The sequence below is a fragment of the Monodon monoceros genome, unplaced genomic scaffold, assembly GCF_005190385.1.
Source record: "Monodon monoceros isolate NGI ecotype Baffin Bay Population unplaced genomic scaffold, NGI_Narwhal_1 Super_Scaffold_10, whole genome shotgun sequence".
Lineage (NCBI taxonomy): Eukaryota > Metazoa > Chordata > Mammalia > Artiodactyla > Monodontidae > Monodon > Monodon monoceros.
The window spans coordinates 37624603-37640137 of record NW_021703766.1 but is presented as its reverse complement, the minus strand read 5'-3'; positions in this window follow the sequence as shown (position 1 = coordinate 37640137).

Genomic DNA, 15535 nt, shown 5'->3' with positions numbered 1-15535 from the left:
TGAGCTTACTCTTAGAAGATGGTATCTAGCCCCATTTTAAAGAAGAGAACACTGAGGCTGGGGATGTTAGGAAACATGACCATAAATGCACAGCCTGTGAGGAGAAGAGCCTAGGTATGAGCACTGGCGGTCTGGCTGCCAGGGGTGTGCACAGGGCCACTCAGCAGCCTGCAGATGGATGGGGCTCGGCCTCCCACAAGACATCCGGGGGCTGCTTTAATGGCAGCTGAGAGCGAATCGTAACATCAATAGCTTCATCATTTAATTAGTCCTTGAAAATAATCCATTCTCTTAACTAGTTTTATCTATCACATGCTTTAGACAGGAGAGAACTATTTTAAAAGTCCTTTCTTTATAGATAGTGAAAAGCCAAATACTGGCATGCATTGTCCATATGATCACACACTCTGGATTTAGGAGGATTACAGTTAAAAACTGCTCACTCACTGCAAGAAAGAAACCCACCATTTCATGTCCCTGGTGTTGACCGTGGTCCACTCCCTAGAGCGCTCCCTGTTGTTTTAATAACCTCAGCACCTGATGGTAAACTCAAGGCTGAGTTCTGTCTCTCCTGCCAGGGTTCTCTAGGTTTGCCAATTGAACAGGCCTCTCTTTTATGCCCTGTAGAATGGGCGCGTGTTTGTTTTTCCTACTGTCTGGGATTAAGGTGGGAACGAGGAGCAGGCACCCTTTTGCCTGTGTGGTGTGCTCCTCGGTGCTGTTCTGTGGTGGGTTTGTTTTTGCCTTCTTCCCTGCATTAGACTCAGGGACCTTTGCTGTCTGTTACCCATGTTCCACTCCCCAGAGTACCAGCTCAGCCCCTCTCACATCTGTTAAAAGGGTGAATGAATGAATGATACTTTGATTTCAAGAATTTGGCCTCGTTGCGGGTTTGACCAGAACTCTGTTATTCAGATTGATTCTTTTTTAAAACAAAGACTAAGCTAATTTAGTTTTAAAAATCCATCATATCCTTGGTTTAAATTAGCTTACTTTTAAGAATGGAATTGACTGTTACAGTAATGTGTGTAGGCACAGCTGGCATTAAGACACAAAGGCAGAAACCTCCCTGCTCAGAAGTCTAGGAGTGCAGCCACCATAGGGAATTCCTTTGCGGAAGGCTAGCAGGAGCTGACCTTCTGCCGTGTATCAGTGAGATAACGCCCGAGCGCATCGCCAGCTGGAAGAAAGAAAGTGGTGTCTTGGGTAGGCAGAATGCCTCCACCAAAAGATTCTCCCTCCAGAGTGAAATTTCCAGGGGAATACAAATATTGTATTTACTGAAATAAAAGGCATGGAAGGGGAGAGTTGGGGAGTTGTGTTGTGAAACATCTAGATAGCTTGGCAGTTCTGCAGAAAGAATGGGCCACCTGGAGCAGGGCAGCCTGGGCTCAGTCACTGACTAGTGGTCTGCTTTGGATAAATTCGTAACCTCTGTTTTCTCATCGGGAAAATGGAGATAGTGAGGACTGCTCAGTCCTCACACAAGGTGCAGCGGGACAAGGGACTGGAGTTCCACTTTCAGCTGGCAGGACTTTCCTAACCAAGGGTCCTTAAAGGGCATTTTCTCAAACCTGCTTCTCTAGCTCACAAGAAACTGGGGTTGACATTAAAGGTGATAGCTGCCCCTTCCTTCATCCTGGGGGCTTGGGACGCTGCTGTGGCTTCTAGTGTGGTCACTGGCAGCAGGAGTGAGCAGTGAAGTATAGAGGGGCTAGGCCTCAGGCATTGTCAGAAGGAAGGGAGAGGTATGGTTTGTCTGCTGACAGCTGCAACCTTGACCATAGAAGCAGAAGAGATCCCAGGGGCCAATCATCCCTACCTGCCTGGACTATATCCCAGTTGGCATGAGAATGTCAGCTGCCAGGGAGGTACCTGGAGACAGAGTTACACATGGCATGGAGGATGAGTGTCTAGAGCAGAAAATCAACCTCCAAACTTCCTCACTTTTACCTAGGAAGCCTCCCGTTTCTCTCTGGTTCTGGAATGAAAGCCATTTTCCTGGGTGACTTTGCGACCTAGACATCCTCCAAGGCACAGGGCAGTGGACTGGAACCTTGTGACTGTCCAGATGTCAGACTCAGCCTTTCCCGGGCAGGACCTCTGACAGCTGCAAGGCACTCTGTTCCTGCCAAAGCACTTCCACATGCGTAGCTTCTTCGGGCTTCTTGATGGCTCTGAACCACGCTGTTACCACTCTACAAGTCCAGGGAAAGAACTCTCTGAAGGAGGAGGGCTTTGGAATCATGCCCACTGGTCAGTTGAAGGATTCACCTCTGCACCTTCCTTGCTGTGTGACCCTGGGAAAGCTATTTTAGGCCTCCATGTACCTGTGACATGATCTGTAAGCTAAGAGAAAGAAACAGGATTTAGTGAGTGAACACGTGACAGTGCCCACTACAGTATCTGGCACTGGGGGGGCATTGGAAAAACTGACATTTTCCATTGTTTTTATTTTTAGATTGGAAAACACACACACACACACACACACACACATATACATCATGTTTGAGACCCGTTTTTGCAGTTAAAAAACAAGGGTGGGGGCTTCCCTGGTGGCGCAGTGGTTGAGAGTCCGCCTGCCGATGCAGGGGACACGGGTTCGTGCCCCAGTCCGGGAAGATTCCACATGCCGCGGAGCGGCTAGGCGCGTGAGCCATGGCCGCTGAGCCTGCGCGTCCGGAGCCTGTGCTCTGCAATGGGAGAGGCCACAACAGTGAGAGGCCCGCGTATCACACACACACAAAAAAAGCAAGGGCGGGTCATTTGACATCTCTCAATTCCCTCATCTGGAAACAGGGGACCATGATAGAAACAACAACAGCAGAACAATAGAGGCGGGGTCTCCCGTGGAGCCCCTTCCAGGTACTGGGCATAGTTAAATGCATTGTCACATTGCGGTAATTAAATGAAGTGACATTCACGGAAGTACTTAGTACAGTGTCTGACACACAATCGACACTCCATAAATGTGAGCTAATGTGATTAGTAGTTACACATTCAGTGCGGGGCCCAGCATTGGCTCTTGTCTCATTCTCTATCCTTGTCTGTTTAGCGCATGCGTGCACGTGCACACACACACACACACACACACACACACACAGTCACACACACACAAAGAGTTAAAGTTTTTATGTATTTTTCTCAAATGATTTAATTCTTTGATCACTTAGATGAGAGTCCCTTGAGGGTAAGGATCCTCGCAAGTTGTTTTTTCTCAGTTTTTCTCCTTTTAGGATTCTTTGCAATGAATGGCCAAATCATATCCTCTAAACATTCTTTGCTCCTCTAAGCTTCTGTTGAGCAGACATAACTCGATGTATTCTAAAGCCTTGCCACCGGAAGGTGTTTCTGAAAGCACAATTGAGAGTGACATTGCTTGTCAGCGGCAAGTGCTGTTATTGCCTGGTGCTCATTGATTGGCTACCTCTTCTGCTCTGTGCTAAGCAGTAAGAAGACACAATCTCTCCCCAGGTGTCCTAAAAACTGTGCTGACACTGGCTGCCTCCCAAACTGCTCATAAAATGGAAAAATGCAGCCTGAGAGTCAGGCTTCTGCCACACAGATGGCGCTGGGCTGCTGCATTTGTGAGGCTCTGAATGACTCAGGAGCCCCAACTCCTGGGGTCCAGGGGAAATCACACACAAATAAGAATAATCCATATTAGTGTGAGCTGTTGTATCAAAATCAGTGATTATTAGGGCAACTAAAATGGATGGTGTAGGATATCACACCATTTGATCAGATTTTTTAAATGGCCAGAGAAATGCATCTGAATAAAGATTTCATGGACACAGTAAAAACAGTAACAGTCAAAAAAAAATAAAAATTAAGTAAATAAAAGAACAGTGACATTAACATCAGTGAGCATTTACTACTCACAGGCACCTTGAAGACATTTCAGTCACCACTGTTCTATGAGTATTATTATTATCCCAAATTTACAGATGAGAAGATGGAGCCTTGGAGAGGGAAGGTGCTGATGTAAGGGCACACACTGGTGAGCTCACACTACACACCTAGTAAGTGACGGAGCTGGGATCTGACCCCAGATTCTGGAGATCAAGAGCTTCCCATTTTGCAAGGGGAAGTAAGCTTGCCCAGTGTTCATGTTTAGTAGACATCAAAAAATAGGTGATTTTAAAATGAATGAATGAGTGTCCTTGGTGGGGGCAGGGGGTGGTAGGTATTTGGTTTGTTTCAGTCTGTTTTCCAGTGCCCAGGACATAGTAAGCTCTCAAAAAGGTCTCTGTGTTCAGTCCCAACTCCCTCTGTGATCAGCCTGAAGGAGTCCCCATTGGCTTTCTGACTGCCTTCTGCAGGCCTCAGAGGAGGCCTGTCTGGACTGGACACGAGGGCTGGCTCTGCTGCTGTGGCCACTTGGATGGCTTGGATGACAGCTGGCTTGATGCTGAGCAGGGTAAAGGGCACACAGCTGCAAAAGCCAGATGGCTGTTTCTGAATCTAATTCCTTCCTGCTGTCAACCTGGTCTGAAATTCCATCCATCACTCACCATGATAGATGTCTTTGAACTTGGCTTTTGAGAAGTGCAGGAGGGAAATTGAATGCCAACCATCCCTCCTCCCCCAGAGAGGTTCCCTTTCGACTTGAGATGGCAACAGCTTGGAAAACGGTGTCACAGCTCAAATTAGTGCTGAACAAGCATGAGGCACTGGTGTCCCCAGATGCATGGCTGAGATGACCCAGGATACAGTCACCATCAGTATCCCCAATCTTAATTCTGGCTTGGTTAGGAAATCAGAAATTCCTGAGGACCTTTGGATCAGGAAGCCCAATGAAGAAGTAGAGGTGGGATGGGCATGGATGTGCAATGGGGAGAGAACAAGGGAGAGATCTTGAAAGTCCAGGATGGCTGAATAGAAACTACAAGTGGACCTCTCTTTATATTCTGGTTGTAAATATGTACTCATGTTGAAAATGTTTGTATGTAAATTAAATTGTTATAGCACTATTTTTCTTATCATTACAGTAATACATGCTTGATTAGTTATGTTCCTTCTTGCACCAGATAATAGAAACATTCAAACTTGCCAGAGCAAAAAAGAAAACAAACAAAGCTAAACAGAATGGATGGTTCCTAAGAACAGGTCCAGAGGGTCTCCTGGAATTCTAGGGTGAGAACGTGGTTGACCCTAAGATGCTGGAACAAGAACGTCCTGTGGACCAGCTCTGCTTGTCCCACTAACATATAACACCCAGCTTCCTCAACCCCTCCTTCCTCCACTAGTGGTCTAGCCACCTGCAGAGAATCTGATTGGTCCACTTAGGGTCACATGTCCATCACTGTTCCAATCAGCTGTGCCCAGGAAGGCAGGGCCGTGAGAGTATAGAAGGGTTACTTAGGGCTCATCCCTATGGATCTGTAAGATAGTTCCTGGAGAAAGGGGGTGGAAGGTCATTGACTGGACAGATACACCCAAAGGAGAGCATGACAAGTTTTGCTCTTTACAAAGACTTATGAAAATAGCAGAAAACAAGGAAGAAAATGAAGCATTTGGTTTCTTCCACTGCCTGTAGTATCATTTTAGAACTTGCTGGACCTTTTCTGCAATTTTTCTTCAGTGGTTGATGGTGAATCTTAAGCGCAATGCCTTCAGTTTCACTATAGCTCATAGCAACTCTGTCAAGCTGTTTATTCAGTCCAATTCTATTGAACACTTACTATGTACTAGGTGCCATTCTGAATGACAGCATACTACAGTGAACAAGATAGACAAAGGTCCTGCTCTCAGGGAGCTTAGACACCAAGCAGTGGAGTGATCAACATATAATGAAGCTGCTGAGATCATTCACAAAGTGTACATACTGTGAAGAAGAGGAACAGGGAGAGGAGCCTGGTGGTGGAGGGGGACTTCAGAGGGATGGTCAGAGGAGGACTTGCTGAGGAGGTACATGTATGTGCCCTGTGCCCTGACAGAAATCAGCTGGCCCTGCGGAGTGGAGGGAAGAGCATCGCAGGCAGGAAGCAGCGTGAGCCTCAGCCAGCAGGGCTGCTGAGGGCATGAGGGGACAGGCACGATGCTGTGTGGCCACAGAACAGGGAGAGGCACAGATTCTGAGATGAAGCCGGGAAGGTGGAAATGATCTTGGAGAGACAGCAGTGAGTGGTGGCTTGAAATGAGATTTTAGTTCTCTGCCCAGGAATCGGACCTGGGCAGCCTGGGTGAAAACTAGGAATCCTAGCCACTAGTCCACCAGGGGCTAGAGGCTAGAAGCAGAGTTCCCCTGGCTCTTGCCCCCACTGAAAAATGCATTTCTCAAGGAGGCAAAAACTGTAAAAACAGGTACAAAGTTTATTATTAGAGACATAGCGCAACAAGTGGGAGAGCACACAGAGAAACAGTTTGTCTGTTTAAGACAGAAGCAAGGCAGAGATACACACCTAGAGAGAAAGGGTGTGGGCATCCCCCCTAATGAGGAAGAGTGCAGTAAAGAGGCAGTTAAATCACTTATAGGGCAGTTCTTCCAGGTCTTTGTTTACCTTTGGCCAATTATCTGTTTCCTTTTTCCACACCTGCCCTGCACTAGGACCCTCCCCAGCATGCGTGCGCAACTTTTTTCCAAGATGGATTCTAGCTCATAAGCTTGGCTTCACCTATTCTGGGATGGTGCCCCTGCTTTTTGCCCCCCAAGGAGCCTTTCTGTGCTTGTGCAGTGTCTCCCTTGCTCCAAGGATGGGAAATATGTGACTCCCTGATCTTTTACTCAAGCAGGGTTTAGCCCCTGCCATCAGTTATCTTAAAGTGTCCACCACAGAAGGCAAAGTCCAGCTATTTACCCTGTTCCTGTTGCTATTTCCGTCTCAAAGTGCAAACAGGAGGCTGTTGTAAATATCTAGCCTAGAGCCCACCTGCCTCCTGCCTCAGGAAATGCAAACAGGAGGCTAGTGGTAAAGGCCTAGCCTGGAGTCCATCAACCTCCTGCCTCAGAAAAGGATGGGTTCACACAGGATTTGAGGGGGCAGTGATGGGACCTGATTAACCTTTTCAGAAGTTAAGTCCATCCCTTTCCCAAGTCTTACCTGGGAAGTAAGTGAGTGTTATAAAAAATACCAACGCCTGGGCCCCACCCAAGCATTAAACATTAAAGTATTTGGAAGAAGAGTCTAAAATTCAGTATTTTTATTTATTATTTTCTAATTTAAAATAAACCTTATTATACATTTTGATAAGTTTTGGCAAATACATGCAAATACAAATACATACATTCCCCCAAAACAAGATATAGTATATTTTCATAACCCCAAAAGTTTCCCTGCTGTCTCTTTGTTGATCCACCATCTACTCGTGTCCCCAAGCAACCACTGATATCTTTTGTGTCACTATAGATTAGTTTTGCCCAAGCTAGAATTTCAAGTAAATGAAATCAAGTAGTCCATACTCTCTGTGTCTGGCTTTTGTCACTCAACACAATGGTTTTGAAATTCTTCTATACTGTTGCCAGAATTTACCTTTATATTGTTGAATAGCATTCCATTGTTTGGATATGCCACAATTTATCTATTCACCTGTTGATGGATGCTTGCACTGTTTCCAGTTTGGGGCTCCTAGGGATAAAGCTGCTACAAGCATTCATATGCAAGTATTGTGTGCATATATAGTTTTTATTTCTATTGGATTAATATTCAAGAATGGAAATATTGGTTACATGACAAGTGTATTTTTAACCTTTTTAGAAACTGTCAAACTGTTTTCCAAAGTGATTGTACCATTTTATACTCCCACCAGAAGTGTATAAGCGTGCCATTGCTCCACACTCTTGCCACAGTTGCTATTTTAAATTTTAGCCATTCTGGTATGTATACATCAATTATTTCATGAGTAATCTTGGTTTTTGCCTGGCTTTGGTGTCAGATATTGCTGGTTTCATAAAACCTAGCTGGGATGTTCCCTTATCTTCTGTTTTCTAGAAGAGTGAGCGTAGAGGTGGAACACAGCATTATATCTTCCTTAAGTGTTTGATAGATGCACAGGCAGAGCCATGTGGTTGGCAGCTGGTTTTTGTTGATTTGTCACCTTCATTCTTCGCACAGGTGGCTGAGCATTGTGGGTCTTCTCCAAAGAGGTGAATTGTTTGGGAAGCCCATGAAAATGTAGGCCACTCATCTGCTGGGAGTCTCTGGGGCTTGAGGAGTGCTCTGGGTGGGGAGGGACCGGGGTGCTATCAGAAAATGTGTCTATGTTAGCATTTCTGGCAACTTGCCTAAAGAAATCTGAAAAGATACTTGAATTTCTAAGCCCCTAGTATTTGCCTTGATGCATTTTTTCATTCTGATTAGATATTCATTTTCACACAAAATTTTGTATTTGTAATTTTATAGTCTTTTTCTTAAAGTGGACCCCCAAATTGTTTTAAGTTCATGCCTCACAGAACTGGATTCCTCTGCCCTGACTCTACCGGTTCACTCTCAGTAAATGGAGAGTGAGCGCTCACTGGGAGCCACATTCCCTTCTCCCTGCCTGCCTGCAGGCCCCACTCCCTGCTCCAGCTCCTGGCTCCACACTGAGCTCAGCCTGTTTGAGTGGGTGTGCGTGGCAGGTGTCCAGTGTGGCTTATTACAGACACTTCTCCTGAACATCCAGCCTCTGCTTCCCACCACACTGAAGGGGGAGGAAAGGCGTGTGGAACTGGCCTGCACTCAGGATCTGACCTGAAGATGGATGCCAGCAAGGCTCTAGGTCTGGGCTATGGAAGGGAAGTTCTCTTTGTTCGAAACCTTCACAGAGGGCTTGGAGTGGTCAGGGGAGGCTGCCTGAAGGAGGCAGAGTTGAAGGTGAGGCTGAAGGGGAGCAGGACTTGCACTGGAAGAGAGAGAGGAAGAGGGGAACAGGCATCGAGTGGACCGGGAAAGAGCCCTGTGGAGGTCCTGGCTCAGGAATGAGGCAGGGGACCTGGAGTATACCAACCAGCCAGATGGAAGGAAGGTGTGTGCACGCCAGGGAGTGGTCTGTGTGAGGGGGTGACCCTAGGGAGCCTCCAGAATGCATACAACTTGCTTTTTGTCCTTCTGGCTAAGGACATTTTTCACATCTAAGCTACTTTTCACATCGTTCATATATATATATATATATATATATATATATATATATATATATTTAATTTATCCTCACATGATGATAACTTCAAACAGCACAAAAGGGTCAGTGAAATATAGGCCTCCTTCCACTCCCTGTCTCCAGCCCCAGCTCCCACCCCAGAAGCAACCACTGTCACCACCTATGCAGCTTTCTGGAGTGCTGTATGCAAACGAGTTCCCTTACACACCTGGAACAACTGCTTTGCACCCTGCTTGTCCCCTTGATATTTGTCTTGAAGAGAGTTCCATCCAGTGTGTCCACATCGACTCTGTCCTTCTTACCCCTGGAGTTGCCTGCACAGGGCATGCAAGAGGAATGCTTTGCTCTGGAGTCGGGCAGAGCTGTGCTCCAGCCCTGGTACCATCATGAGCCATCCGCAGGACTGGGGCGAGTTGCTTGGCCTCTGATTCTCAGTGTCCTCATCTGTAAAACTAAGAGGACAATAGCCCCCTCCTCACGGCTCTTTGTGAGGATTAATTGAATGTGTCTAAAACTCAGGTACAGAGCCAGGCACAGAGGACTCCTCATAGCAGGTAGCTGCTAGCACACACCCAGAGAGAAAGCAGGTCAAGGGGGGCCCTGCTGCCCTTCTCCCCCACCTCCCCAAGACAGAAGCTGCCTCGCCCTTTTGTAAATCCTGCAGCTGGCCCTGCCTCCTGGCCCCTTCTCTCTGGGGAGTGTCCTACCATCACCACCCACCAGCCCCTCAGGATCTTTGTGGCACCTGAGGATAGAATGCCAGTTAAATGTCATCCAGGCAGATGGGGCACATTTCTCTGTTTATTTAGACTCTGAAATTGTACACTTTTCAAGCAAGAGGCCAGCCAGGGAGCTGGGAAGGCATTTTGGGCTCTGCGCAAGTGGGTTTCCCTCCCACCATTTAGTTGGCTGCGTGGTCAACGTCTTTGTGCAGAAGCAGCACCATGCTGGGGTCTTGTGTGGAGATGAAAATTAAGCGATAAATATACAGATTTAATAATATTCTCTCATTTTGACAATCGCTGCTGCTTGCCTGTGATATTTTAAATCCACTTTGCATGCTTTTGACATTAAGAACTTCTGATGACGTTTCAGCGAAGATAATATCTTTATATAATGGCCTTGTACTATGTCTGTGATTCCAAACACAAACTTATTTGCTCTTATCACTTTGACTACAGAGAAAGAAAATTAACCATTAGAAAAGGGCTTCTATTACCCCACACACACACCCTTTAATTTTCCCCTGGAAGCAGAGTTCCTTTCTCTTTTATCTTTCCATTCTGTGCTTTGGAGCAGAGCTCCATTATCTGTTCCAGTGCTGCCTTTGAGGTTAATATTTCAGCTCGGTCTTTCCTTTAGTTGTGGAGATGAATTAAATTAGTGCCAGCAGGAGTGAATTAAATAAACTGTAATATAATGCCCACTTTCCCTGTGTTCCTTTTGCTATTCTTGTACCCCAGTTAAATTTTTAAATGAATTCTATTGGGCTTTGCAAATAGCGGTCTTTATCTACTGATAAACAGAAGTTCAGACTGCTCAGATTGTTGTTCAAACTGTGTTCATTCATTCATTTAGTAACTATCTTGCAACCCCTAGAGGGCATCTTATCTGAGAGTTGAGGCTTCATGAGAGAGGAGCCCAGAAGAAAAAGCCAAGTTCTGATGACATTGGTCCAGCCCCCGGATCCAGCTATGCCTGAAGTCCTAACCCTGGACATTTCAGTGATAAAAATCCCTTTCTTGTTTAAGTCAGTTTGTTTTTATACTGTCTGTATCTTGGAATCAAAAGTTATCTAGTGGATATAGAAGAACACATATCTATTCAAGAATAGGATAGAGCTGGGTCCAAGGGGGGCCAAAGGCTCTTGTCCAGCCATAGGTGATAACCACAGCAGTCCAGGCAGTGAGGGCCATTCTACCAGTGGTAGAGGATATGGCCAGCACTGGAGGCCAATGCATGGAGGCAAGTCAGAATACCACGAGGAAAATGAGAAGGGCAGAGCCAGGGTGTGAATGTCCTTCACACCCTGGCTCTGCTATCAACTTGTTGGGTGACTTCTGAAAAATCACCCTCCCCAAACATTGGACCTTGGTCTCCCAGTCTGTTGTAGTAACAAGACTATTCAGTCACATTTGCTAAGTGCTTACTCTGTGCCAAGCACTCGGGCAAGTGTTCATTTACGTCATCTCTTTGGATCCCCCGACTACTAGCAGGTATCGCTCTTGTGTTTGGCTCACAACAAAGGGACAGAATTGGACCGACCACAGGAAGCTGCAGCTCTGGGGCCTGAAATGTTTGAGGCATGAGGCTGGGGCATCCTTTGGAGGCAAGTAAAAGCAGGAGGACATACTGATTTAAGGAAGGCGGTTTGGCGTCCACTCTGAAGCTCCCACAGCTTGCTGCCAGAGCTGTTTATTAAAACTGTGCTCTGAAGCATCAAGATCATGGGAATTTGTTTGTTCTTTTCGGGGGAATTTTTGGAGCTGTCACTAGGTTAAGCTAAGAGGTAAAAAGGATGTGAGGAAAATCACCCCATTAAAAATTAATACTTTATTTTAATTAGACGCTTTCCTCTATCGGCAGGTAGAAGGACAGAGCCTTCAGAGGCCTGTTTGTTGTCTTAAAAAAAAAAAAACCCTCTCATACAATCAGTACAATAATTAAGGAGCACTATTTTTTCCTAGCAAAGGGAACTAATAATTATTTCAGCCTTGTGCTGATTGATCCATTTTCATGAGCAGTTTTAACATGTTAGCTGCATTTCGTGAACCATTTGTGAACAGTCCCAGCAATGATGGGGTTGGAGAGGGGGTGTCACTGTGTGGGGATGCTTCCCAAATGCAGACTGGCAAAGGTCAGAGCCAGCTTCTCCCATGATCCTTCTGTTGTCAACCAAAAGGAGTTCCTGGTGAATATAGGGAAGAGGTTACAGAACACTTAAAATGCTTCAGACTCAAGCCCAGCCCTCTTTCCCTGGATTGTGTCTTCAAAATGTCCTCACTGGGGAGGGGCAGACTTTCCCAATTCCAACCTGTATGGTCAGGCCACCCAAGATGGCTGTTCTCTTACTCTCTGTACATCCCCTGCTCAACCAGTGCCTGCTTTACCTACACCCTACTCACATGACTGACCTTCCTACACACTTGCCCCAGGCCCCAGCTAATGATTGTTCTAGTTTTATTTTATTTTATTTTTTGGCCGCGCCACACGGCATGCAGGACCTTAGTTCCCTGACCAGGGATCGAACCTGTGCCCTGTGTAGTGGAAGAGCAGATTCTTAATCACTGGACCACCAGGGAAGTCCCTGTTCTAGGTTTAGAACAAAACTCTCTACTATGCTTATGAAAGGGGTGGTGAGGGGCGTGCCCCTCTGCTGGTTTCCCTAGTAAACCAACCTGACATCAGGTTGATGAGCCAACCTGATGTCAATTCCCCCTATAACTTGTAACCTCCCCCTGCCCCCGGGAGCGAAGACTGACGCCATGTCCTGCCTGCTGTCTGCCACGTATGGTGGAGTGTTGATCCAGGACCTCGATTCAGACATGTATCCCCCTATTCATTAAACCACTGATGTCTCTGTCGCCGACTCTGGGCTCTTTCTTGAAACTGAGCAAGTACAGGCCTTGCAGGCCTGTGGGGTGCAGCCTAACACACCCCATCTCCACGTGGGCAAAGTCCACCAGTCCTTCAATGTCAAACTAAGTGGCACCTCAGCCATGAAGCCTTCCCAGGATACCCAGGGGGACTGCTGTTCCTCCTCTGGACCCTCACTGCCCTAAGCCAAAGAATTCCTTGTATTCAGCAGACAGATTGACCAAGGATCCACTCCTACCCTTTGTTTGGTAAGTGTCACATTGGGAGAGGAAGGAAGGAAGGGAGGGAGGGAGAGAGAGCATGGGAGAGAGGGAAGAAAGAAGGAATAAAATCCCCTACTGTTTGATATTTTAAAATTAGAGATATTTAGATAGGGAAATATTTATTAAGTATAACCTCTCCTTTCCAGGGAGGGTGGACTTGGTGGGGGAGGAGTTCTGTTTGCCTATGGAGTGATGGGTATAAGAGGCAAATAAAGAAGATGAAGGCCTCCAAATTTTCTCCACATGAGAGGGGAATGAGGCATGGTGTGGTACAGGGGTGTTGGGGAGAAGAAGGAGGTCCAAAGTGGGAAGAGAATGGGGCCAGAGCATGAAGAGATTGTTAAAGGGGAGGAGGCCCGGGCTAGCCGCTAGAGACGGACTTGAGAAAGAATCAACTAATTTCAAAATTAATTTTATGAAATTGTCCCTATTACGTGTAATGTAAACTCTCTCCCTTGTCTTCCTGCAAAAAGTCCTGGTGATGTGCGGTGAAGATTTGGGGTCTGTGGAGGTGGGGAAGTCTGTTCAGGTGGTTGAGTTTGACTTTGACGTGGACTCAGGCAGGATGCCACACTGAAGCCTGCCCTTCTCAGGAGGCACAGCCTGAAAATCCCTTCAGCCCCTGGGGCCATGTAGCACTCGGCTGCCTGGGCTAAATTCCAGTTCCCCACATTCTAGCTGAGCAGTTTTGGACATTTTACTTAATATTACCTACCTCAGCATTCTTATCTAAAAAGTATTCCTTAACTTCGAGGTCAGCATGAAGCTTAAAAAGTGTGTAAACAGCACATGGCTCAAAATAAAATTGTTGTCAAATCCAAGTGTGTGTGCTGGATGCACAGTGAGGCCAAACAAGCCAAAACATCAGAGTTTGGAGCAGAGGAAAGTTTATTGCAGGGCCGAGCAAGAAGAAGGAGGCAGCTCAGGCTCTAAAGACCTGAGCTCCCGTATGGGTCTCAGGAAGCAGTTTTAAAGGCCAGCTGAGGGAGGGGAGGCGCAGGGTATGTGATCCGCTCCTGCACAATTGGTTGATTGGTTGATGGTGAGGTAACGGGGAGTGTCACAGTGTTAACCTTACCAATCCTCAGCCTCCAGCTGGTTTGAGGACTTTGCACTCTTGGTCAACAAGTAGTTAACTTCTTCCATTTGGTGGGGTTTTAGTGTCTGTAAAACAACTCAGGAATGTGCATCAGACACTGTTATCTGTGTATTTCAGGGAGGAGCTAAAGATTCTGTGACTGCCATCTGGCTGATCTACTGTTTGAATTGTTACAGTTCTCCTGGCCCAACTGAAATAGGTGATCTTATTTGACCAAGTGCTTTAAAACCTTTTGACAAACTTCCCAAATAACAAATTTTAATTAAAGTTCTTTTGATTTCCAGCTAACTTTGGGATACTTTAGAGGGTCCCTGAGGTATCTCAAGGAGAAATATTTAACTAGGATTATTTCATATGTTAAGTTAAATGTAATCAGATGTTTAACCATATCTTTTAAGGCTTTTGTCGTTTATAGAAATTTTTGTACTCTGATGCTGTTGCCAAAAGTAACAAGGAGATTCATACAAAGGCTATGGAATCTGTTACAACAATTCCACGTCAAGATGATGGTTATGCGAGGACTCCAGCCCATACCAACTTAAAACAAGGAGCTGTCCTGCCCCTGGGGTCCCTAGTACAGGTATCCAGAGATTTTTACTCCCTGACAGGCAGTGTTAATGCCCTACTCAGCCTGAAGCAGTTACAGAAGACGGACCATCACCTCTCTGCTTCCCGTAAGAATATGGGAGTTGGGCTTCCCTGGTGGCACAGTGGTTGAGAGTCCACCTGCCATCGCAGGGGACACGGATTCGTGCCCTGGTCCGGGAAGATCCCACATGCCGTGGAGCGGATGGGCCCGTGAGCCATGGCCGCTGAGCCTGCGCGTCCCGAGCCTGTGCGTCCCGAGCCTGTGCTCCACAACGGGAGAGGCCACGACAGTGAGAGGCCCGCGTACCGCCAAAAAAAAAAAAAAGAATATGGGAGTAAAATCTCTGAAGGGGGAATGAAACAGGAGGGAAGGGGGCAGGGCACAAGATTTAAAAGAAAGACATAGCCATAGGACATGACAAAAACTGGTTAGAACCAACTAGGTCCAAGATGGTGGAAGATTTTGACTTCCAGTCGACCTTGAGCCTCATTTTATGCTCAATGTAATATATTAGCATGCTAAATGACACACCCACCAGCACTGACAGTTCTAAGGCTAACCATAAAAGACCAAAAGTTGGCAGTGGCCCAATTCCTGGAAATCCCTGCCCCTTCCCCCCTGAAATAGTTGGAATAATCTTCCCACTCATTAGCCTATGAAACTACCCAGTCCATAAAAACTAACCACCCCATATTTTGGGGCCGCTCACCTTCTGAGATGGCCTACACTCTATCTGTGGAGTGTGCTGCTCTCTAAATAAATCCACTTCTTACCTACCACTTTTTCTCCCACTGAATTCTTTCAGCAATGAGACATCAAGAATCTGAGCTTCGGTGCTTTGTGACCACCTAGAGGGGTGGGATAGGGAGGGTGGGGGGGAGGCACAAGAGGGAGGAGATATGAGGATAT